This window comes from Eulemur rufifrons, chromosome 2, assembly GCF_041146395.1.
Source record: "Eulemur rufifrons isolate Redbay chromosome 2, OSU_ERuf_1, whole genome shotgun sequence".
NCBI classification, from domain to species: domain Eukaryota; kingdom Metazoa; phylum Chordata; class Mammalia; order Primates; family Lemuridae; genus Eulemur; species Eulemur rufifrons.
The window spans coordinates 84613149-84638499 of NC_090984.1; positions in this window are offsets into that span (position 1 = coordinate 84613149).

Here is a 25351-nt window from a genome sequence, read left to right on the forward strand (position 1 = left end):
TGTCACGGTCGGTGACGATTATATAAAAAACAAGGAGAGGAGGACCTGTACCACAGTCTGACTCTAGGAATGGAATTTCAAAATCCCACCAGCATAAGAAAATTGAAAAGGGTGGCGGGACAGGGAAGGCTGCATTTTCAAGGGAGATTTGAGTTGTTTCTGATTAGGTGAAGTACATGTCCTTTTATCCCTTGTTATTTTACCCATGTGATGACCAGAGAGTTTTCTTTGTTAAAATGTTTCAGAGCGGATAAAACTAATTTACTGGAATGTGAAATAATCCAGAAAGAAACTGTACCTGATGGTCACAGACAGGGGGGGCACGTTAATAAACTGGCGGGAGTTTCCAGGCCCCGGGGCTGTGGCTGCGGCTTGGGAAGTAGAGAGGATCCAGCGCTAATGGATTTGCACGTGGGTCAGCCTGTTAATGGGGACGAGCTGGAGTAATGAGCTTTTAATTAGGTAAGCTAGGTGCTTGACCCCACTGTACTATGTGCCCGCGCCTGGCAGGACCTCCACACCCTGCAAGAGACGGATAAACAGCCTTTCCAGTTTCCGGAGCCCTCCCGCTGTCCCGGCATGCTCCGGGCCGCCTGCTTTCCCGGCATGCCCGGCAGGCCGCCATAGTATCCTGGTCCGGAGCACCCGATGTTTATAGCGTTTTACCTTTACCTGTACCGTGCCCTTGTTCTCATTCTGGTGCCATGTTCCAAATCACTTTTTCTTTGTAAAACAAAGCAAAAATATGCCTGAGGCAAACGTGTATTTTTTATAAAACTCTCCATCTAGCTAACAAAATTAATTTCATAAATATACATGGGCAGGTTTGGTTTGACACATATATTCCTCAAAGATATACTTTTCTCAAATGGACCATATTCCTATTCTCCACTTTCCTCCCCTGTCCTGTCTTGTACATTTCCAGGAAGTATTATAAAGACATATAAGTTAATAGAAGGAACAGGATGAAATCCGTCTGCACTTTTGTTCTTAAATAAATTGGAACTAGTTTAAAGTGTTCTCTTTGAAATCCTGTCTACTGAAGATCCTGGGGAACCATCGGGGAACTAAAGTTAGGAAACCTAATTTCTACTTTGGGTCTTTTTTGTTGGGAAAGGGAAAGACTAAGTATCCAACCTGCCAGAAAGGGTTTGAGACACTAAACATGCGTTATCTGTAGCCCTCACATTAGGTTCTCCACAGTAAGGGTTTACATTTATTTTTGCTCTTCAACAACTCTCAAAAATGAAAGTAAGCTTAGTTTATCACTGAAGAATATTGGATTCTTTGACTAAAAGTTTTCTCCGAACCTTTTAACTTGTTCAGAGAAAACAAGTTCAGACATTTTAAACTATATGAGAACAATAATAATAGTAATATTTATTCGATGCTTATTAAGGGACAACTGTGCTCAATGCTTTAGGATTCTGCATAATTTGTAGAGTGTTTAATGTACAAGCTTACTAAATTTTTCAGTTAATGATGATGGCAGTTGCTAAGCTGTAGGCCAAGTTATTCCTTTCATTCACAGTCTAGGGAGAGATGACACGGGCATGTTGAGTCATTCAAAACAGGCTGAAACCACCCCAAGGAGTTTGCCTGATGAAAGGTTTTCCTTTCCTTCAAAGCCACTTCCTGTGTCACATGACCTATATCACTCCAAAGATAATAACACTTCATGTTTCCAGAACACTTTTATCCAAAGATCTCAAAGCATTTTCAAATGTTAATTAAGTCTTCACCATCCTGGAAGATAGCAATGCCAATCTTGCTGTTTAAATACTGTATTCCAGAACACAAGTTGTTCTAATCACTGAGAGGTAAATGGAGGTCTCTCTGAGCAAATCCAGTATGCAAGCCACTACCCAAACACTTAGGACACCCAAAATTCTCATATGTCTCCTGGGAACCACTGTAGCATCTCAATTCTAAATTGTCCCCTACTACCACCGATTGTTTCCTTTGAAAGAACCAAATCCAAGAAAAAAGGGGGAGGAGGAAACAGAAAAAAAGACTCTCTAAGAGTTCCACTTTGTTTAGAGGTAGAAATGCAGGTAGAAGTATATGCAATGTATTTCTTCAAATATGTTACTTCTCTCAACAAACAGATAAATGCTTTTGCTATATGCTTTTTCATTTATCATGGTGATAGATGGGGAAAAAATAGCCAATTTTTTCAAAATTAGCTTCTCTCTATTGTTCTCTCTGATGGCAAACTGTTCAGGTTTATTATAATTCGTGAGATATTCTTTAACATCTCCCCTCTAGACTATAAGCTCCATGAGAACAAGGCCTATGTTCCTCACTGTATAACCCATTATCTGGCACTTTGGATGCCCTGAACAAGGATTTATTGAATGAATTAATGAGTAATGAATCTTTTAATCTGATTTTCAAATCACATTTTTCTTTTGAAGTGCTATTACAAAGTGAAGAGGAAAAGAGAGAAATAGATATCAGATGTTTGGTTGTAATCATTTAAGGTCTTAGCTTATTTCTACCAATAGTGAGAATAGCAAACAGTTTTTGAACTATTTGAGGAAATATGATTTTTACTATATATTAAGCCTCTTAACTAAGCATTTTCCTAGATTATCTTATTTACTACTCATAACAACCCGGAGAATTGAAAGCCACTACTATCCCCATTTTGCAGTCATGAAGACTAAGTACTCTGCCCATGTCTCTGAGATTCCTCTTTCCTTTATTCATTTATTGAGCACTCACTATTTGTCAGGCACTATAATGCTAAAGCAATGAACAAAATTACATCAATATCACAGTGCACTCTGGCAAGTAGTTGGGACTCAATAAATACTTAAAATAGTGTGAACCATATTTTAAAAAAAGAAAAAGACTGAAGCACTATGATTGAGTCCCTTCAGAGTTTTAAAGTTTCCACAATACTGCTATAATACTGGTGTTTGTTACATGACTTGCCTGGGGGGCATATGGTTAGTCATTCATTCTGTAAAGGCATGAAGGAGTAAAGGCAGAAGGAGTCACAAATCACTCCAATATTCTAATTAAAAAATACAATAATTATGATATCAAGAGTTTTCATTAATGGTACCACATTACAGCCAAAATGATCCTTCTAACACACAAATCAGATTGCATCTCTCCCATGATATACAACCTTCCCATTGGCCTTACGATAGAGTCCAATCTCCCCATCTCCTTAACATGAATTATAAGAGCTTGACTCTTTCTCTCTCTTTGCAATCATGTTTCTCTTCTGACTTCACTCACACAGTCCAGACTTTGTAAAAATCCTTTCTCTCCTCCAACACCTCTAGGCCTTGAACACGCCATTCCAACTTTTAGTAGCACTCTCCCCGTATTCTCCAGCATAATTTCCACTCCTTGCCTATGCTGAGAGGAGGATTTGTTTTTGTGCAGGATTTTTGTTAGTACTGTTGGGAACAATCCAAGAAGAAGAGGGGAAGCAGGATTAGGCAGAGGGAAAAGTTGAACTTGGTGCAACCAAGGCTTCAGCTAAACCTGTGAAGAGGTTTATCTAGCATGGCCCTGCAGAATTATTCTAATTGCGTCAAGGAGGTGGCTCTTTTACCCTGCCTGCCCCCTGAGATGAGGTAACCTTGAGCAAGGCAGCTTCCTTCAGCAGAGAGCAATTCCTAGAGAGAACTTCATCTGAGAGCCATTAAGGCAACATTATTGCCACCTGGGGAATAAAAGCCCCAGTCCTTAAAGAGGTATCTGGGTGGTATGCCGCAACATCCACTACAGTCTGGTTACCTCCAGTCATCTTTCAGTCCTCAACTTAAATGTCCCTTCCTCTAGGAAGCCTCCCCTGACTCCCCCTAAGCTAGGAAAGATGATCCTTCTAAGTGCTCCAAAGCACCCATTGCTTTGCCCTCACACATGCTTCACTTTATATAATAGCCATCTGTTATTTGTTTGAATTCCCCCAGGAAAGCATAAACTACAGGAAAAAGATTAGCATTCTACCAGTATATAAGTAATTGTGAACAAATTAAAGAATTAGTAAAAAATTAAAGATCCCATTTTGATTTTTAAAAAATTATATGCAAACACTAAAAGCATCTGGGAAGGCTAGTCACTAAAATATTGTTAATTCTTATCTCTTGCTGACAGGATTATGTTTGATTTTTATTTCCTTTATATACCTTTTAGTATATCTAAATTTTTATGAGCACATATAACCTTTGTAATTTTTTAAAAAGTTACACAGTAACCATGTTAAAGAAAAAATAAACTTGACTCTTACTAGTATAGCTAATATTAATAGACTCACTGCATAGTTATCATTTTATACTATAATTTATAATTCATTACACAAGTTATTATTTTATACTATAATTTATAGTTCATCAAAAGCAAATTGACATAAATGATATTGTTTACTCTTGACAAAATGTCAGCAAGAAAGTCAGGTATTATATTCTGATTCCTACCAGATTATAAAATAAAGCCAACCCTCTCAATCAGGAGTGAGTTGATATATCCCCACAGCCTGGGAATCCAGGGTCTAACATGGGTACTTCTCCATCATGTTCATTTTTGATGAGGTCTCACCAGGCTTTAAGGAAAACAGTGAAACAGAAAGCCCTTCTGTATGCTATCCCATCCTACCTTCCCTGAGTCTTACTGGCTATACTCCCTGCCTTCACTTTTCTCAATCTCCCCATTCTTATTCGTAAAAAAAGAGTATAATGCCTTTCTCTGGCTTTATTTTCATCATCTGTTTGCACAAGCCTAATCTACAAGGCCAGCTAGAGTTGAAAGCCCTGTTTTCCCCTCACATCTCATGTCTCCCCTTCTCTCCTATAATGATAACACTAGTATGTAGAGCACTTTCCAGAAGGCTTCCCCATACATCACCTCACTGCCTCCTCTGAACAAAGCTTTGAGGTCTGTTCATCAGATAGTATTACTCCCATTTTAGAGATAAGGAAACCAAAACACAGAGAGGTTGCCTGACTTGCCAAAAGTCACAGTTAGTTACTGATAAAGACAGGACTAGAATCCGGGGCCTTACGGAAAAGCTCAGAACCCTCTGCATGCTTACTTTGATCTTGTAGTCTAGCATATGACCCACTGATAGGGTCTGCAGAATCAAAAACTGGTTACAAACAAAACTGATGAAAGCAAGATTGTGGGTTCGATTTCTGGGTATGCCTGTTGTGATCCTCGCAGTAGAGTGTGCTAATGCATGCAATAGACCTGCAAAGCAAGGTCTGAGTTACAAAGGGACTAGTTGAGAATATGTAGATGATTCAGCACAATTCCATCACCACAATGAGTTAAATAATTTGGTTACCTATTCTTTTAAGGCTATATAAACATATACACGTAAATATATAAAATAACTATTCTTCTAAATACACTCTAAGAATCTATTAATATGTTTCTATAATAGTCACTTTCTGTATCGTTCTTTCAAGTTTTCTTAGGATAGTCCCAAACTGGCTTAATCAAAAACCAGTTTTCGATTCTGCAGACCCTATCAGTGGGTCATATGCTAGACTACAAGGTCAAGGTAAGCACGCAGAGCGTTCTGAGCTTTTCTGTAAGGCCCCGGATTCTAGTCCTGTCTTAGAGGCATCCCAGGATGCCTCTCATCATGGTACAATTCTTAATGGCTCTCCCTTTCCCTTTCAAAAATGTCCCAGTGAGGAGGATAATTTATATGGTCATCCTGTATACACCTTACAGACAACAAATGAGCAATTTCAGTAGACATGGAACAGTATTGATTTTCAAAGTGGCAAGCCCCAAATGTAAGAAGGGTTATTGTCATTGAAATACACTGCTGGAAGAATTCCCAGTGTTAAATGGCCTTCGCTAAAGACACAGTAAGACACATATCCCTTTGTGTTATATGGGGCTCAAGTTTTAAAATGTAGTGAAATTCTGGCTAGCTTCAATCCATTTGCTAAATGATTCTGGGTTTTCTGCACTTTATTCCTTCACCTGATATTATATCTTTGTCTCTTTGCTTATCATAAGTGTGCCTTTCTTGATTCATCTTTTAAAATGAGAAGAAAAATATCAGAATTCACATTGTTTTGGCTTAAAATTATAATGCCTCCTACATTTCCCAAAGGAATCCTGCCAAGGCAATGGCCTAAAACAATAGCTATCTGCCAAGATTTTCATGGTAATTCCAAATCATGCATTTTTGAGTTTGTGCTCTGTAATATGGGGAAAACACCTACTCTCAGTTGCTAAAAAACCAGAGAGGATGTTGTGACTCACACAATTGATGAACAGTTGTATTTTGTTCTCCTTAGAAGTCCCAGTACTGCCTCAACATAAAGGCCTGATCCTTTTCTCAGGAAACTTACAGCCTTGTTACTAGAAGACAGATACAAGACAGTACATATATCAAGAGTGTGCATTCAAAGGGCTGTACGTGTTAGCATAAGGAGAGCGTGGTATGGGTAGGAGTAGTCTCCAAGCAGGTCAGTGTTAATACTGTTTTGCCAGGGAAATCCCCAAACACCTCAAGAAAATTGTTTGACAGGCATACAGCCATGTTTCTAAGGTCCCCACCAATCCCTAATTGTGTTCAGCTGAATTTTTCCCAATTTTGATGTAGGCCCTAAGTGCCTCTGCCAGGCACTTCATGAAAGACCCCAATTTTTTAAAAAAATCAATCCAATTCAATCATCTGAGCAAGGAAAGATGGAAAAAATCCATATTCTATTGAGAGAGATTCTTTGATCATTTTTATAAAGATCTGTTTTCCCCTATCATTGTAACAAAACCATACTGCAGTTCTTTCTGCAGTGTGTGTATGTGTGCATATATATATATATACACATGTGTAAAGATAATGTCTAGAAGATATGAATAAACACATCCCCAACCTATATCCCAGTAGAAAACAGACAGGAACAGACAGAGTAACTTCAGGTTCTTTGAAGCATGAATTTGGCTATTCAGTGACAATATATCTCCTTTAAAATCATTAATCACCCAGTATTTACTGAGCATATACTAGGTTCCTAGACTGGGCACTATGATGAAGATCTTTGCAGACTTGTCTGCACTGAGAAAGTGACTGCAATAGGGCATCTCTACATAAGGAGAGAAGGGACCTAACATTTGTTGAAGACCTACTATAGCCAGACACTGCATTGGGCTCTTTATACGTAGGAATCCCTAAATGATCTTCCCAGTTAGCCTCATTTTAAAGATGGGGAAACAAAAGCTCAAAGAAAATATTATGCAAAGTAGTAAAGCAGGATTCAAAAGAGGGTTTCGGGGTTTTAAAGCCTCTGTTCTTTTCACCACCCTACATTTTCTTTGCTCTCATTTTAATTGAGTGTGCTGTTAGTTGGCACAGCTTAAGAAAGGGATCTGATATCTGGATGTTTTTTCCTCCAGGATCCTTGCAGCAGAAGATGTCCTAACTTCAGTGCAACAAAAACCTGAGTGATAACATCAGATTTTGCCAGAATGGAGTCACGTCCTGGCTGTCATACAGAAACCCTGGCCTCCAACAGTGAGCACACTGTTGTGTCACATTCTTTCAACAGCTCCAGGATAATGGAGGGAAACACTGGCATGGGTAATTTAAAACAATAGAGATTTTCTTTAAAATCCCTTGTATCTGTCCTTTGAATTAATTACATAATTATTGGAGCTCCAAGCCACATTTTTCAAATGTTAAATTACAATTACTCTGCAGTTTCTGGAACAATGTTAGCTGAGTATTAGAGCAAGCCAGCCAAGAAAACCCTGAGCAGCGGAGGAACTTAATTCAAGGCCCAGCTTCCACGATGCCAAAGTGCTGGTGGCTTTGGACAGGTCCCAGTTTCCTCAAGAATAAAATGAAGGGTTTCAACTATAAGTTTACTTATTTATTCAATAAATGTTTATTATTTGGTATCAATACGCAGGCCTGGCCCTCATGATGTTTATAGTCTAGTGGAGGAAACAGACAAGACAAGCAACAATTCCGATGGGGTGTGCTAAGTGCTATAAAAAGGTAAATAGGAGATGCCATGAGAGTACATAGGAGGGACTTCTGATTCATCTTGGTGGGCACAAGAGGAGGGTACACAGTAGCAGGAGTGAGATCTAAAGCAGAGCTGGAGAGGACCAATAGTAATCATTGTTCTCAGAGGGTAGCATAGGGAAGGGAGCAGCACCCCAGGCAGGTGGCACAGCAGGGCAAAGCCCTGGAAGGGTGCTGCCATGTCCTCTTATGAAAACACAGTAGTTTAATACATCTGGTTTGTGAAAAGGGAGTGGGGATAGAGGAGATGGAAAGGGAGGTGGGGGCCAGACCCATCATCAGAAGCCTTATATATCATTCCCTCGGAATGACTTTACTCATTCCCTCGGAAACTAGTTATTGACCTTACTATCAGCAACACATTTTTCTGGGTTCTGGAGTTACCAAAATAGTAAACAAGAGAAATAGGGGTCTGGTTTACAAAGCAAAATAAGAATCCATTCAAGGGTTTATGGCAAGGGGAGGACATGATTGGATTTGAGTTTTAGAAAGACTCCACTGGCAACAGTGTAGGAATGGCTTGGACAAGGGTACGTCTCTTTCAGCCATAAAATCCTGACTCCGTGATTTAAAACTCAGGATATAATGAAGTATAAAAGTTCCATGTTAACATTGTTCATTATATATGAATATATAATTGTATTCTTTTTCATGTATATATCTCTCATCTTTGGTTTACAGATTTCTTTGCAAGTGGTCAGTAAATCAAGTGGGTCCTTTCACTTGTCACTCATTGTATGTTCAGACACCAAAACACTTATTTGGCAGGGGAGAGAGAACAACCAATATGTGTGGAACATGGAGAGTTTACTGGGGTGTGGAGGGTGGATATTAATAATGTTCACTTTACAGATTAGGAATACTAAGCCCCAAATTCGTTAACTTTAAATGTCACTCAGTGAGAACAGAGTAAAGCCAAGATTCAAATCTGATTTCTTGGTTGGTTTGTTATACATCAAATCCCATATTGTTTTATGTCACAAATATAATCATAACATAGTCACCATTTTCCCTGAGATCTTAGAATACTAGTAAGAAACCGCCCAGAAGCAGAGGATTACAATGCATGTTAAGTATCAGCTGGTTGACTCAGTCTAGTTATTTCTCACATAAGATGTCCTATGTTCAATAAATTGCAAAACTCCTGATGTTTAGAATCCATGTGAATCTCAAAATCCTGCTGTGGGTTTATAGAATATAGAACTCAGACTTAGTTCATCAAATACATAGAGCAAGAATTTCAGGTAGGAGAAGATAGTGTTTTCCTTGGAGCGGAAATGCACAGGTGGTGAGGAGAGAGCGTCAAAACTCGAAAAATACTTAGTACTTCCTAGAAAGTTGTTTTCCAGTACAAAAAAAAAGAAAAATGTTGTTTTCAGGTCAAAGAAATTCCCTGAGCTTCCTGGAAAAAAAAAAAAAAAACCCAAAAATAAATAATGAAAACCAGCTCAGGTCTCAGAGCCCATTCCTGCTCTGCCCGCTTAGCATTTCCTCTCCTCCTGGCAGGTTGGCATCCACCTCGTGCCTGCAGAATCCCCGCTCTAACTCAGCCAGGCTCAGGGTTTACAAGGCCTCCAGGAGCCTGGCAGCCTCTGTACACTTCCTGGTCCCCCGCCCCCCCAGTCCTTCCGGAGTTCCCTGCTTCTTGTCCTGGAGCTTAGTTCCCTTACAGGACACACAAGAGATGGGACATTTTCTTTCAAAGCCCCTGAAGATGAAAGTTGTCCATTCCTCCATTTCTTTGCAAGTCAAAACATCTGCTGTACTTAGTTAGCTATAACTGATGAGTTCAGGAAAGACTTTTTTTTGTCGTTGTTGTTCATGTGTTTGTTTTTGTGGGAAGCACAAGGATTCAGTCATAGCCGGTCATTCCCAGGTGTAGCAGACTTTGTTGATTACCTACCTAGAATTTCTAACCCCAGACTTTCTCTGGGCAAGCCACACACTACATACAGCCTGTGCTTTCTTAACTAGTCAAGTGAATCCCATTCCCCTTGCTAGGAACTGGTTTTGCAGTGAGTATTTGCTGCAATTCTGGCCAATGAGGTGACAGAAGTCTGCTGGGGGCAGAGGGGGAGTCTGAGAAAGGTTCCCTTGCTCATAGAGATATCTAGGAGGAAGCAGCCTCTTCTTTCGCTACCTCTGATAATTGTAAGCATCCTAACTCTCTTGCAACCATGATGGGAATTAGTCTGAGGATAGAACTGAAATGCTGAAAATAGCAGAGCAGAAAAATGGGAAGAACCTGAGTCTGTGACTTCCCAACCCTAGAGCTACCCGACTACAGGGTTTCTTTTCATGGGAAATGAGGGGCTTGCTCATTGTTTAAGTCCTTTCAAGTTAGGTTTTCCTTGCCCTTGAAAATCTCTGGGTACACTGGAGGACCAATGATGAGACAAGTGGATGGCTCTCTTACTAATATGAGATATTAAGAAGCCATACGTGGGAAGATTTAACAAGATAAAAAGCTTATTTGGCAAGGGAGTAGCAATTCTGGGTGCAATGTAATTTCTGTCACTTATATGTATTTGTCTTCTGTCCTACCCACCCATTGGATTTGGGGATCGTAAATAAATATTGAAAGAACTATTTGTTCTTCAAAATTCCATAAGCAGCACCCCACCTCCACCAGGACCGCCTGTGACAGAGTGTGTCATAGAGGGGGATTCTTCCTTGGTTCAAAATCAAACATCTTACACTTGGGTAGTTCTAGGGCTTCACTGCTTCTTCCGCAGTGAGAGATACTGGTGCTCAGCAGACCCTCAAGAGAGGGTGATGAGGGTGAGAGCAGTGGTGGTGTCCATGGAGCCTGCAATGCCTAGTGGGGCAGTAGAAGTCTCCCACCCCCATTCCGTGGCAGACATGCTATCCAGCAGTGCCAGGAGACCACAGTGCCCAGTGGCTCACAGCACTGCCTGGCAGGATGGGCAGGGCTGGACTATGAGCACGTGTGAGATCCTCCCTAGGGACTCCCAGAAATACTTAGGAGAATATTGCTGGGAACTGGAACCAAGGGCCCTGCACCAGCAGGTGAGAGCAAAAGAAAGGGAAATTTGAGTGATTGCTGTTGCTGTCATCTCATCCATACCTACAGGTGGCTAAAAAGAAAGCAACTGAGAAGAAAACAAGCCTTGGTAGCCCATTAGGAAGGGAGCTAGCATAATACAGTCATGCATCATTTAATGATAGGGATATGTTCTGAAAAATGCGTCATTAAGAGATTTCACCGTAGTGTGAACATCAGTGCATGTACTTACACAGATCTAGATGATATAGCCTACTATACACCTGGGCTATATGGTGTAGCCTGTTGCTGCTACTGTACAGAAAGTTACTGTATTGAATACTGGCAATTGGAACACAATGGTATTTGTGTTTCCAAACATATCTAAAAATAGAAATGGTACAGTAAAAATATGATATAAAAGATAACAAATGGTACACCCGTATAGGGCATTTACCATGAAGGGAACTTGCAGGACGAGAGGTTGCTCTGGGTCAGTCAGTGAGTGAGTGGTGAGTGAATGTGAAGACCCAGGACATTACTGTACACTACTATACCCTTTATAAACACTGTACACTTAGGCTACACTAAATTTATTTTAAAAATTTATTTCTTCAATAATAAATTAATCTTAGCTTACTGTAACTTTTACTTTATAAACTTTTAACTTTTTGACTCTTATAATAACACTTAGCTTAAAACACACATCGTACAGCTGTACAAAAAATATTTTCTTTCTTTATATCCTTATTCTATAATTTTCTATTAAATATTTTTACTTTTAAAACTTTTTTGTTAAAGACTAAGATACAAACACACATCAGCCTAGGCCACACAGGGTCAGGATCATCATGTCACCAGGCAATAGGAATTTTTCAGCCCCATTACAATCTCATGAGACCACAGTCGTATGTGTGGCCCATCACTGACCAAAACATCATTATGCAGCACATGACTGTATTTTAATGGAAGATCCTGCAAAGGAATAGGTCAGTAGTTTAGATAGAGTATGAAATTGCCCCTTTTGAGTAGTTTTGCATTGTGTCTATCCTGACAGGATCATAACCAAGGAGATCAATTAGGGCAACATGTTGGGAGGACAAGAGTCCACTAACCAGACAAGCCTTTGAGTAATTCTGGTGACAAAGATGATCACCTGAAACCTTACTTCAAATTTTAAATCAGATAAACTAAATAGAGAGGAATTGCTTAGATTCACAGAAGATTTTACGTAGTAGAGATTTGGGACAATTGACCTGGAGCTATAAAACTGGAAGAATTTAAACCTTCCCAGATTTGCTTGGAATCTGTGCTGAAATAATATCCTAAGTAACTGTCCCCAAATCTGCTGTCATTGTTGGTTCTAACCCAGGCCTAGTGGTGTGTGTGTGGCGGGGCAGGGGGTGGGGGGCTTCAAAGCCCCAAGGTCATGATAAACAGCACACGGCCTCAATGGTGTGCTTACTTGGCCATGATGGACCTTACCAAAACAGAAACTGGCAGATCAAAACCCATGTTTGTCTCAACCTGGAACAAAGAAGGCTATTTTTACACAGTCAACAATCTAAGGATCAGAGCAAGGAGGAAGCAACATGAAGCCATCAGGATGAGACTTCAAGATGGTCTGAGATGACAAAAAAAATTGTGGCAGAATTAGGAAAACCTTTACCTAAAATATGTAAATCTCACACTTTAGGACCAATCAGTAAAGGGTTAAGGGAAATGGAAAATGGTTTCTTTTGTCATACTGAAAATGTCCATTCTGAAAAATGGAGCAGGGAGGCACTAATTAGGACATGGTCTAGAGCAAGGTTCTATTTATGTTTATAAATGAACTTTAAAAGGGGGGAGGGTTCCTTGAAATATATACTGCTATCTTTAAAGGAATGTTCTAGTCCCTAGGGTTGGCTTGTAGGCAGGTGAAGCATGCACCACAGTTAGGTTCCAGAAGCTTAATCAGGCAGGAACATTAGAGTCCCAGGGGAACAAGAGACAGAGACAGAGTAAAAATACAGAACCGTGCTCAAGAGATCATGTGGGATCAACCCAAAGAATCCAGTCCAACCCAAGAAAGGGGCTCGCTCCAGGCCGGAACAGGAAAAGAAGTCAGGAGAGTGAAAGAAGAAAAGGATGAAAGACTGGATACAAGGTAGGAGAGTTCAGAAAGCATATCACGTACAAGATCAGGTGACTGGGGGCTCTCCTACTGGGTTCTAGCCACATGGGCTTGAAGGGTCGACCTAGCTTAAAGGAACAGATAAGGGTGAAATGAAATGATCCGAGGGAAAATAAATGCCAGAATAACTCTATCTCCACCTGAACTCCTCCAACTATCGGTCTCACTTCTCATACACAGAATATGGTTGGGGTGGGGGGGTAGCAAATTATTCCCAAATGTAAACAGGCATCTCATAAACAACTTTTTAAAAATGCAATTTCCAACAGAGTTTCAAAGAAGTTGTAGGGGAGGTCCAAAAGAAGGGGGAAAAAAAAATCACTTCCAGTTAGGAAGAGAAAGGAAGAAAATACGCTGATATTTTTGATCATCTACTATGTGCCATGCATGAATTCCCACTACAGCCCTGAAGATTCTTATCCCCAGTCTTTATATGAAGAAACCAAAACTCAGAAAGGTCCATCGCCACAGCATCCACAGAGAGGGATACAAGCCCAGATGGGACTCCAAAGCTTCAAGGAGGAAATGGTACATGAGGAAAGGGAGGAAATGCAAACATTGTTAGAAAATGCAGAGCACTGAATTAGTTGGAAAAGGTCGGGGAGGGGAGCAACAAAAAGAAGGGTAAGTTGTGATCAGAGCCTGGAAGTGCTTTGTAGGGTGAGGGAAAACTTGCCCTTTCCCCAAAAGTTCACTGAAAGATCAATTCACAATTAAGGCAGATTAATAAAGGAAAGGTTCATTTACCATGGGCATGGGGAAAATCACAGAGTGATTACTGAACATCTCCATGAAGTTCAGATATTTATATACCTGTCCTTTTGGAAGGGAGAGGGAGATGAGGAGTACAGGTAATTCTGTTTAGGGGTGATAAATGGTTGCTGGGGAGGATGAATAGATACTTGGGAGAATGAACGGGATCCTGGGTAAACAGATTGACTTGTAAATTACACTGAGAGACAGGTATTATGTTTAAAATGATTTGGGCCAGGTCTGGTTGCATTCTTGACAGGGTTTTTGGTTTGTGTGGTTTTTTTGCAATGTATTGAAATAACAGGGATAGGAAGGGAAGTCAATTGTTCTTTTGATTTTTTGATCAATCAGTTCAGTTTATGCAGATAGAGGGAAAGCCCTTTCCAATGCTTTCTGGTCTCAAATGGCCATTAATTCAAAATATTCTTTATACCAAGGAGTCATATTTTGGGGTTCAATTTCCTGAGCTCCTTCAGCTTCCATGTGTCATCCTTCTGCTACCTATATGTTCTGTGGCTGCTATAAAGTGTCCCCTTAAGTAAATCATGGCAGGTCAAATTAAAGTTTATATCTAGTTTTCAGGATAGGAAGCAAGGCTCCTTAATCTGTCCCATAGCATATACAGGGACTCTCTTGGAGTAAGGGGAAGACTGGAAACAAAGGCTGAACCTGGCAAACATCCAGTGGAGACCTCATTCTTGGGCTTTTATGGCATGTTTTGTTTTTAAAGAATGTTTCAGCTTCTGGAATATCACACTTATTTAAAATTCTATGATCTATAGTGATGAAACTCTTAAGTTCATCCCTGGGGCTCCCAGACTGTCACATAAACTAGTGTTTTACTTCTAGCTTATACCTTAGAGAGTCTGGAGACTACTGGAGCTTTTCCATGTGTCCCTGTGAGGGTCACAGTGTTGCCGTCCCTCCGCAGGCTTCCTCTGCAGTCTGTGCCTCTGACCTCTGTGCTCATCTGTTTCCCATGATTCCTACTGGGCCCCAGGGCGGAGCAGTACAACATAGTACAGCATAATTCACTTTTATAGAGCATCCTTCATGCAAGCTATCACAGGGAGCTAATCAAATGCTGACGAGAGAAGGGGTCTGTTGCAGGATAAGATTTAAGGGGAGGAACTGATTTAGTGGCTCAGGGGGCAGAAAAGAAATTTTAGATAGATGGGTTAGGAGAAGTGAAAGAACAACCCCTGCTGTCGTAAACTGTGGGTGGAGAGAAGCAGCTAAGTGTGGAGTAACAAGAACATGAAGGAGTAGGGGAGCAGCTGGCCCCTGACACTACCGATATTCTCACAGCCAAAGGTGATTGGACTTCATTCAGGAAAGGGAGGGAATCATTAGAAAGCTGTCAGGTCCAAGAAACCCAGGAAAATTTGAATAGCGAGCAAATTGTAGTATTATCTCACGTAACAAGAAGTCCTAAGAGAGAGTGGTCGAGTTAATTCAGCGGCCCAACAATGTCATCAAAGTCCCAGACTCTGACCATCTTTCTATTCTGAAGCCCTTGGTGAGTAGAGTTGTCCTCAGACCTGCTGTTCCCAGAGTCACGGGAAGCTGGCTCACTTCCAGGCATCATATCAAGATGCAGGAACACCTAGACACAACAATAGGCGGCAGCAGCAGAAGAAAGAGAGGCTGTTTCCTCAGTGGGTCCCCTTTTAAGAGGGAGGAAATGTTTCGTAGGAGCTCCCAACAGACTTAGCCCTCATATCTCTTTGGCCAGGATTGGAATCCAGTCTCTTTCTAAACCAAACATTAGCGGAAAGAATAGGATCATCATGATTGGCTAAGACCAATCAAGATTTACTTCTGAGTCACCTAGAAGAAGGGTGGACCCCAAATGGGGGTTTTATCCACAAGGTAGAAGGGAATTATGGCAACTGAGATGCCAATTCACCATGTCTGCTGTAAAAGGATGCAAAATGCATAAAAGGGCATTGACCATGTCAAGACCCCTGGAGGAATACGATGCATCCAATACATGATGACCTACACAGTTCAGATTAAGAATTTAGAATTTAGGAAGACCATATTGGGGAAGAAATTCCTATACTGAGAAAGAAAATAAGAATTCGTAAGATATAAGGGCATATCAGGAGGGGGTGGTAGGGGTAGGGGTCTGAATTTTGGCCTCCTTCTAGAGTGAAATTAAATGGATTTAAAGATGAGAGAAAAGTATGTTTGCGATCAAGGATTTCTGCCCTTGGCAGACGAGGCAGGGAGAAGGAAATTTTACTTCTGAACTGAAGAATGTAGTGGTAGAGTCAGTCTTTTGAGAGTAAGAGTCTCTTGTTTCTAGAGAGGGTGGAGCAGCTGTGAAAGGGAGATATGCAAGAATGCATAGCCAAATATCAATCCAGGGACATGCACATGAGACCTTCTGCAAAATCCAAAGCAAAGGGTTGTACGAAACCCACAGGAATAGGAGGAAGACACATTTTTGGTAAGTGTAGAACAAACCTGAACTTTACAGGTTCTGAGCTTCCTGCTGAACCTGAACCTTTTGGGCTTTGAATTCATTTACTCTGAGAAAAATTCACCTTCCCAGTACTAAATAAAAATAGGCTATAAAGATTACTGTACACTAACTAGCTCTTGAGAAACCACACGGGGATGAGTTAAGCGTAAATGAATCACCAAAAACACAGATTAAATTTCCCCTAAATTGCACTAGAGTTTAAAGGCCAAGAGAAAGAGCACTTGAGGCAAAATATATTTTTGATTTTGCAGAAACTAAAACATTTTTAAATGAGTTTAAAGTCCTTCAATTAACTTAAAATTCAGCTGAGTTCTTTCTCTCAAACCTGGTGTTCAGCCTGGTGACACATAGACAGCTGCCATTCTAGACCTGCTTCACCTTAGAGACAGCATTCCTTTTGCTTTTAAATATTAACTTCTTGATCCAATGTGATCAAAGATAGGTGATATATATATGATGACAATGACCAAATTATTGTTCTAGTGGCCTATAGTAGAAACTGTAGAACTCAAAATTCTATATTCTATGTTAGGGAAAAGATTAACAACACTAAGAGAAATGTCAGGTGAAAATAAAGCAATCTCTCCCCAAAACTTCACATTTCAAATGTTAGGGAGACTATAGCAGGAATTTGTGTGTCATTGAATCACTTGTACAAAGTTATTGAGTATGTACTAAGTCGCAGTACTTAGTACAATTATACTACTTCTGGGATGTATAAATATCTATTTCTTTATCAGTTTGCTTCTTGTTCTGGGCCAATGTCACTTGGTAATTGATTCAATGTATTGTGCCACTAAGGTCTCTTTCAGACCCTCTCTTTCCTCCTCTTTGGAGTAGGTGACTAGCCTGTTTAACTGTGTTTTCTTTTGTCTTCTATCTCTCATCTTTTAGCAACTCCCACATCAGACTATCCTTCTCAGATACGCTGTACATACATCCTTCCTTGTAATAGATTAACTTTGAGAAGTTGAAATGTCACTAATTCCTTCACTTCTACAGTAAACTCCTCTACTTTTTGCCTGACTACCTCAGACAAAGCTCCTTCTGCCCTGCCTATAATCTGCTCAGAATGATATCTAACTAATCTTGGTTTAGTACTCCCTAATGGTCTGGCTTGATCTAGATATAGAATTTAGAATATTTTAATGAAAGCAGAGATTCCACATCTTTCAGGCAACTATTCCTGAATATAATTTCTTGAAAATGAACTTGAGGTAAGTTTTGCATGCACAGTTATACTCCCTTGGGACATAGAGTGCAGAGAGTCAGATGCCAATCTATGGCTTTGTGATGGCTCTCCCAATAAAACTCAAATGCGAATTATAATATAGATATGTCTATATATATCTAACTTTGGTTCAACACATTTGGTGTCAGAGATATTATGTGCTACATCTCACACTACATCTCACAAGGTTCCAAATGGATAGATATTATTACTATCTCTATTTTACAGATGAGGAGTCTGAATTTCAGAAAAATCAAGTAACTTGACCACTAAGTGGCAGAAGGAGAATTTGAAGAGGTCTATAGGACCTCAGCCCAGGCCTGACCTGTGAACTAGTACTTTTCACTGAATCCAGTGAAGCAGAGAGGGGGTGTTGGAGTTCTTGGCTAGGGCAAGAATACAAGAGCTAGAATTTTGTTTTGTTAGCCTTAATTCAGTTATGGGGAAGGAATGACACTTCAGGGGAAAGAACCACAGTTGTTTTTGTTTTTTCAATTAAATTATATTTTATAAGATGTTCTGATGAAACCAGAAGGGAAAAAAATCTTGCCTGTCTTCTCTCCTTCAAACAAGTACTGAAAACATCCTCCTAGTTCCTGACTTGGGGAGGTGGCTTATATAATTATGATTAGAGTGGCTTGTTCTGTTCAAGAAAATACCCAATGACAAGTGCACTGGGCTCCTCCTGCTTCTTAACAGAAGACTTGCCTACAGCAGGAGAGACTTACCACATCCAGTGAAAAAGATCACAGACCTTGGATTTTAATTTGGATGTGTGTTTGAAGAAACAGGAAAAAAGTATGTGGTTGACAAAGGAGAAGATAACTGGTGATCTTATTTAAATTGCACAAGTCCTGGGAAATTTTCTCTGGGAGCCAAAATACAGCCTTTCTCTCCTCCATCCCATTTACAGAAGACTCAAAATAGTCAATGATTTCCACTCTTTTCCCCTTCCTCTGTTCCATACACCTTCCCCCCCGCCCCCGCCCCCTGCCATTCCCACCCTCGAAATAAAACTTTTTTTCCCTCAGCCAACAAATTTTCTGGTCACCACAACAACAAGCACATTCACAAAGCAAATGAGTAATTTGGAATATGGCAAGTATCTCATCTGACTCACAGAAAGAAAAAAAGAAAAGGTAGATGCTGCCAAAATGGAAACACTTTCTGGAAAATTCTTGAAAATATTCCTAAAATCTCAAATTGGGCAAGTGAATGTCTTGTAACCCTAAGGAAAAACTTTGAATTTCACAAAACATAAATAAGGTGGAATTTTAAAAAGTGTTAAAATGATGGGAATAAAAATGTTAATACCTCTACATAAAGGAACATTTTTTGCCTCTTCCAACTTTGCTAATACTTGAGCTACTGCTTAATAAATCCCTACTAGGCAGCAGAGCAGTGGTGGTCCCAGAGTTTCTACATAGAAGGGGCTTATTGGAGACTATCTGCATTTTAGGGATGGTTGGGGACTTAAAGACTGTATTAGTCAGCGTTCGTCAGAGAAACAGAACCAAGAGGATAGATGGATAGAAAGACAGATAGACAGATAGACAGACAGATAAGGAATTGGCTCCCACAACGGTGGAGGCTGCCAAGTCCAAAATCTGCAGAGACAATGTCCCTGTTTGCAGGCAGTCAGGCAGAAAGAATTCCCTCTTGCTCAGGGGAAAACCAGTCTTTTGTTCTATTTAGCCCTTCAGCTGATTGGATGAAGCCCACCCAGGTTAGAGAGGGCAATCTGCATTGCTAAATCCACTGATTTAAATGTTAATCTCATCCAAAAACACCCTCACAGATACATAGAGAATAAAGTTTGACCAAATATCTAGGCACCCTGTGGCCCAGTCAAGTTGACACCTAAAATCAGTCATCACAGACTTATCACAGATTTTACTTAGTAAAATTATTGGCAGTGCAGAGACTTGAAGAGTGATCTAATGAACATTATGGTAAAACTGATACCCCCCAGACACATTCCAGGCCATAGAAGTGAACACTGCTGGTTGTCCAAGCCCCTTTCCTTTCTTCCTGACAGACCCTGATTTTGATTAGTTAACCACTAATCTTCTGCACAGCCATGTTCATTATGGGAACATGGTACAGGACGAAGCCCAACCAGTTTAAGATAATCCCATGGGCCTTTTCAGGAATGTTTCAGAGATAAACATACAATCAAATTCTGGCCAATAAGATGTGAGGAAAAGTCTGCTTTTCAGGAAATTCTAGCAAGTATTTCCTCACTCCTAAGAAAGATAGTGTCCTCTACCATGGACGCTGACCTAAGTGGATGGATCTACTGGAACTGCTGTAGCTGCCTTGCTACCAGCCTGAGGATGCAGCTAACCCCAAGGGCTAGCTGAGGACAGAGATGAAAAGCACCTGGGTTCTTGATGCTATCACTGAGCCTCTGAAGCAACACACTCACACCACTCTACCTCTAGGCTTCCTATAATGTGAAGCAATAAATCTCCATAGCATTCAAGCCAGTTGACTCAAGACTAGCCACCAAAAGCAACCCAATTGCTACACCCTACTCCCTTTGACTCAGGCCTGGCTTAGAGACTAAAGCAGTCTCAAAATGCCCATCCAGAATTCCAAGATAGGAGCCATAGAGCCATATATTATGTAAGACCTAAGACCTTCTTATTCACAGAAGACTATTTATGGAATGTTATCCTGCATTTTACATGGAATGCTCATTTTGGCTAAATTTGCCAGAGATGCTCTCACGCTGATACTATCCCAAAACTTCAAGAAAAAATATACAGTCTTATTGTAGAAATAGAGACTTCTTTTCTCCATCAGTTGCAAGTTGAAATGTTTCCTCATCTTTTGGAAATGTTTATTATTCACAAACCTCAGATCTACTTAGGGAAAGTATAAAAGGCAAGAGAGAGAGAATCAGTGAGATCAGTTGGCTCTTGCATTAAAAGAAAACTGATGCAATGAGGGTAATTAGAATGATGTTTTAAAAAATACTGAGTAATTTTTTAATTTGTCATTTCCATATATGTGAGTTTCCCTTAGTCAGCCTATAAGGCATCCACCTGCTACTGTGGCGAAGTAGGATTGTTCTGGCAGGAAAGTAAGGAGAAATAAAGAGTTAATATTCAACTTTTAACTTTCAAAATAGAATTCCAAAACAACCCAATAGGTTTGTAAGTCAGATTTCATTAAGAAAAGATTTTTAAAATTAATGTGTATTGTAAGAAGAGATAATTATATTACAAATACTTATATGTCTATCACCCAAAATAAAAAATGCTTAACACTTTTCCTTATTTTCTTTGGATTTTTATACAAAACATAATAGCTATCTTCCCAAGCCCATTCCTCTCTACCCCATCAGTGGTCCTTCCCATGAATATTTGTATTCTTTTACCATACGTGTATATATCCACACAAATATGTTATTTTGTGTGCCTTTAAACAATACATAAATTGTATCATACTGTATATTTTCAAGTTGCTTTAATTCACTAATCATTATCCCTCTGAGACTAGTACAATAGATTAATTTATAGAAGCTATTGTTCATTCATTTTATCAGTTTTATAACATATTATAATTTATTCATTCCCCTATTGATAAACAGATAGTTTCCAGCTTTTCATTATTCAAACAATGCTGCAATAAATATTTTTGCCTCTTTGTATATGTGTGAGGGTTTCCCTTTGATGTGTAGATTAAGTCATATGAAATGCCAATATTTAACCATTTTGACCTACAAAATGACAAATTCATATGGCTTAACTTACTATATACCTAGAAATGAAAATACCGGTGATAGGGTATAAACACCTTCAACTCATCCAGCTATAGCCAAAGTTTGAGAGATGGCTTTCTAAAACCCTTTTACATATTGACAGGCAAGTCTTGAATAGTTGGTTCACAGCTATGCAATGACTCAACTCCATAGAGTAGGGGAAATATGTCTTCTACCTGTGAAAGAGAAGGATAGGGCATAAGAAAGAACCTGGAAGTAAGTTCCCATGCAACCATGTCATCTACCAAACCTTGGAGATGATGCTATGCTTCACTTCAAACTCCAAAGTTTTCACTATTCCCCAAGGCTCAGACATCATGGGTGACAGACAAATTTGGTACACTATTCTAGAAGATCTGTTCAATGAAGTTTGAGCCTTTGTCTTTAAGAAGCAGCCCAGGGGGATATATGGAACTACAAATTATATAAAGTGAAAGTAGCAATAGCTTACTTGTAGCCCCCTTTTCTTAACTAGAACCAGAAAAGACAGGCAGAGGTGGGAAAAAGACAAAAGGAATGTGTACAGATTCCTGTGTCAGTTCAATTTCTGAACCCAAGGAATTAAAATCATGTCTTAACACAGGAAAAGATGAACTGACATTTGCTTTCTCCAAGTTTATATGCTATTCCTATAGATGACTTGATGATTACACTCAGGTCATCTCCACTGGAAATTATCATGTAACTTGTACTCCTATAATAAATACACACCACCTGCCTTGTAAACTCTATTGCCACTCCTTGCTACTTACCACATTGAAGTGTCAACACCTGTTTATCAAATGTGATATCTGGATGCTTGCAGTTCATTTTTAATGATTGGAAATGCCCTGACCACCTTCTATTCACAAATATCACCTCAATAAACACGATGCACAAACTTGAATCCTGTAAAATTCTTTAAACATTTTACTTGGTTCTGGAGCCCTGGATGTAATTCCTAAGATACTTTTTTGCTGGATGACTGGTATTTGAGAATTTTCTTTAGGGCCTCACTTAAGTTTTATCTGCCTTGTACAGATATATTATGAAATTATATCTAATATATCTGGATTTTGCTACAGTAATGAACAACCTCAATACATCAATGACATCATAAAATGGACCTATCTTGCTCATGTTTCCTCAAGGCTGTGGGTTGGCTACAGTTCTGGTTTCTGCTCAGCTCCGCACCCACTCATTTCCATTGGCCAGAGCACATCACAGGGTCAAGCTCAAAGTGAAGCAGGAAAGTATACTGGAGTATACTGGCAAAGGCAAGTTACATGCCACAGGAAGAGAAATGTAGGATGTGAATTGTGGGGAACAATAATCCAATACAATCACAAAGTTTCTCGATTCTTTTTTTGGCCAATAAGAAAAAAATAAAAGTAAATTTGTGCTCATTAACAAAAAATTGTACTTTGAAGTCACATCAAATCTGACACACTAAGTGTAGTAAATACTACGAGGCCCTGGGGGGGAGTCAGGGATCACTGAAAGTTTTTTATTGCAATTCTCCCATTTGATTCACTATTTGCTTTTCCATTAACTAAAAAGTATGATCAAAAGATAACTTGCTTTTTAATAGCACAAAGTATGTGGTGCTTCCCTTGCTTAAAACATTTATACATGTTCTCTTCTAGACTTGCCTTCAAAGGCTAGGTCTCTTTCTCATGAGTGGTCTCACTGAAAAAAACAGGTTCATTCTTGAAGGCTGTATTTGGATATTTGATGAGTTCATTTGGAATCAAGTTTTATGAATTATGGAAATGAATGGTCAAGGTGGGTATAGAGTTGGACGTGGACAAAAGCAAAGTGTCAGCATAAAGCAAATGAGCTAATTTCTTGAGTAGCTCGCAAGCTGATTCTGAAGGTAATTTCAGATAAGCATTTCCAAGAATGTTTGCAGCAACAGCAGCATCATTGGTATAAATGCACAGTCCCTTAAGGTGATACTTTAAAAAGTAAAACTTACTCGATACAAGTTCTGATTTTTGTTTTTACTGTTTTGTCTTTTATATTCTTATTCTCGCTAGTCTTCCCCATATGTACTTCATAGGGATGGTTTGTAGTAAACATATTTAGCATTTGTTTCTGTCTTCCACAGCAAGCCAACACATGTTATTCAAATTGCCAACAAGGATTTGGAGAGCCTACAATAATCATAACATAATGCTCATTTCCATGGGGACACAAAGTCAGTCCTGGCCCTTGACCAATTTTCATAAATTTGCATATTAGGCATCACCTATAAGTCCATACAGCTACTTTAAGCTGGTAGCCTCATTAACACCAAGCAAAAGACAACTGATAATTTCCACATAGTTCCCAGTGGAAATTCCAGATAAGATGGGAGATCGCAAATGAAATTTTCCCTAATGATAACAAATCTAAGGTACAGGATACAATGTGGGCCTCTGACAAAACACTGTTCAATTACAGGTAGATATGACTGTTTCTTTCTCTCCAATGTCATACGCAACACTTAGAAATACCAAGTCAAAATAAACTTCAGAGAGAGAATTCCTAGAGCTCACAGCAGTGCATGAGCCCACTGGCTTCCATTCTGAGACTTCCAAACTCTCCTTGTGTGAAAGGGTCTTCGGGAACCTGGTAAAGACAATGGTTGCAGCCTCTGGATTGTGGTGCTGGGGGCTCTTAGTAAGAGAGACCCATTGAGAGATCTGTGCCCTAAAGCCTGCTCTGCCTAGCCTGAACTTTACATTGTCTATCTCATCACCCTTCAGCTTTACTTTCCCTGTTTTCCCCACTCCCCCTCCTCTTTTGATGGGGGTAGGAGATGGGGTGATGAAAATGGGAGAGAAGAGAAGCTCATGGTGGGAACCGTGTGGCAGGGGCATTAAGAGTAAACTTCTGACCAGTCCCTGCAACAGGATTACCACCAAGTCACTCTTTGTAAATCTGAATCCTCCTGGACAGTCTTTAAAAGTAGTATCTCTCACACCATCCACCCCTCTCGGCAGTCCTGCTGTTGAAATTTCTGAGCTGCAGGAATATTATCCATTTCAGTATGTTCACATTAAAATAAGTGCAGAAAGGAAAAATCTTCACTGGCCGCTTTGGCAGAGCTCAGAATAAACAGCACGGCCGCGTTCCTTTTCTCCCGAGCCCTGAAATTCGTGGTAAAGCACCATCTTGCGCGTTCCCAAAGAGATTTGCTTACAAAGATCAGTACAGGAGAGGCTGATTGGGTCTCCAGAGATAGATCTCATCCTCTGACAACTCGCCGAGACCCCGCGGAATCTCGCCGTAGGTGTATAATTACCTGCCTGATACCTGAGCCGGCTCCGCAGCCCGCCTGCAGGTTACCCCAACTATCCCCCCGGGCGGGCAGGCTCGAGGATGGGGGGCCGGCCCTGGCGGGGAGCGGGCCCCCTATCTGCCTCTGGAAATCCACATTTTTAAGGCCTTGTAGTCATTTCCTCGCCAGTGCGAGGAAAGTTTTTGTACAATTTTATAAAAGGAGGCCAGAAGAGAACACCCTCCTCTTACTTCCTAATATATTATGTCCTCCCCTGCCGAGTCCGGGGACTTAGTCTGGATTTGGTAACTGAAGTAATATAAATGTTAGCTAAGAAGTATTCCTGCAATATGGTTCCAATTTAGGCTTGTTTTGAAGTCTAAAGGCCCAATATGTCTCATAGATTCTTCGCTGGACATTAGCGCTAATGTAATTTGCGGAGCAGCGCGGGCCGCGATCTGGAAGGCGGCCGGGCCCTCTGCGCATCGGGCGCTTTTCCAGTGCCAGGGGGGATTCGAGCCTTCGCCGGGAGCTCCCCCCACTGCTTTTGATGTCGGGGGCTTTGCTCAGGAAATTGCCTTATACTTGCCAGGGTTGCAGATAAATGGAGCAAGGTAAGTGCAGTACCCTGTCGCCACCCTCACTCCTCTCGCGGCTCTGGAAGGAGGCAGC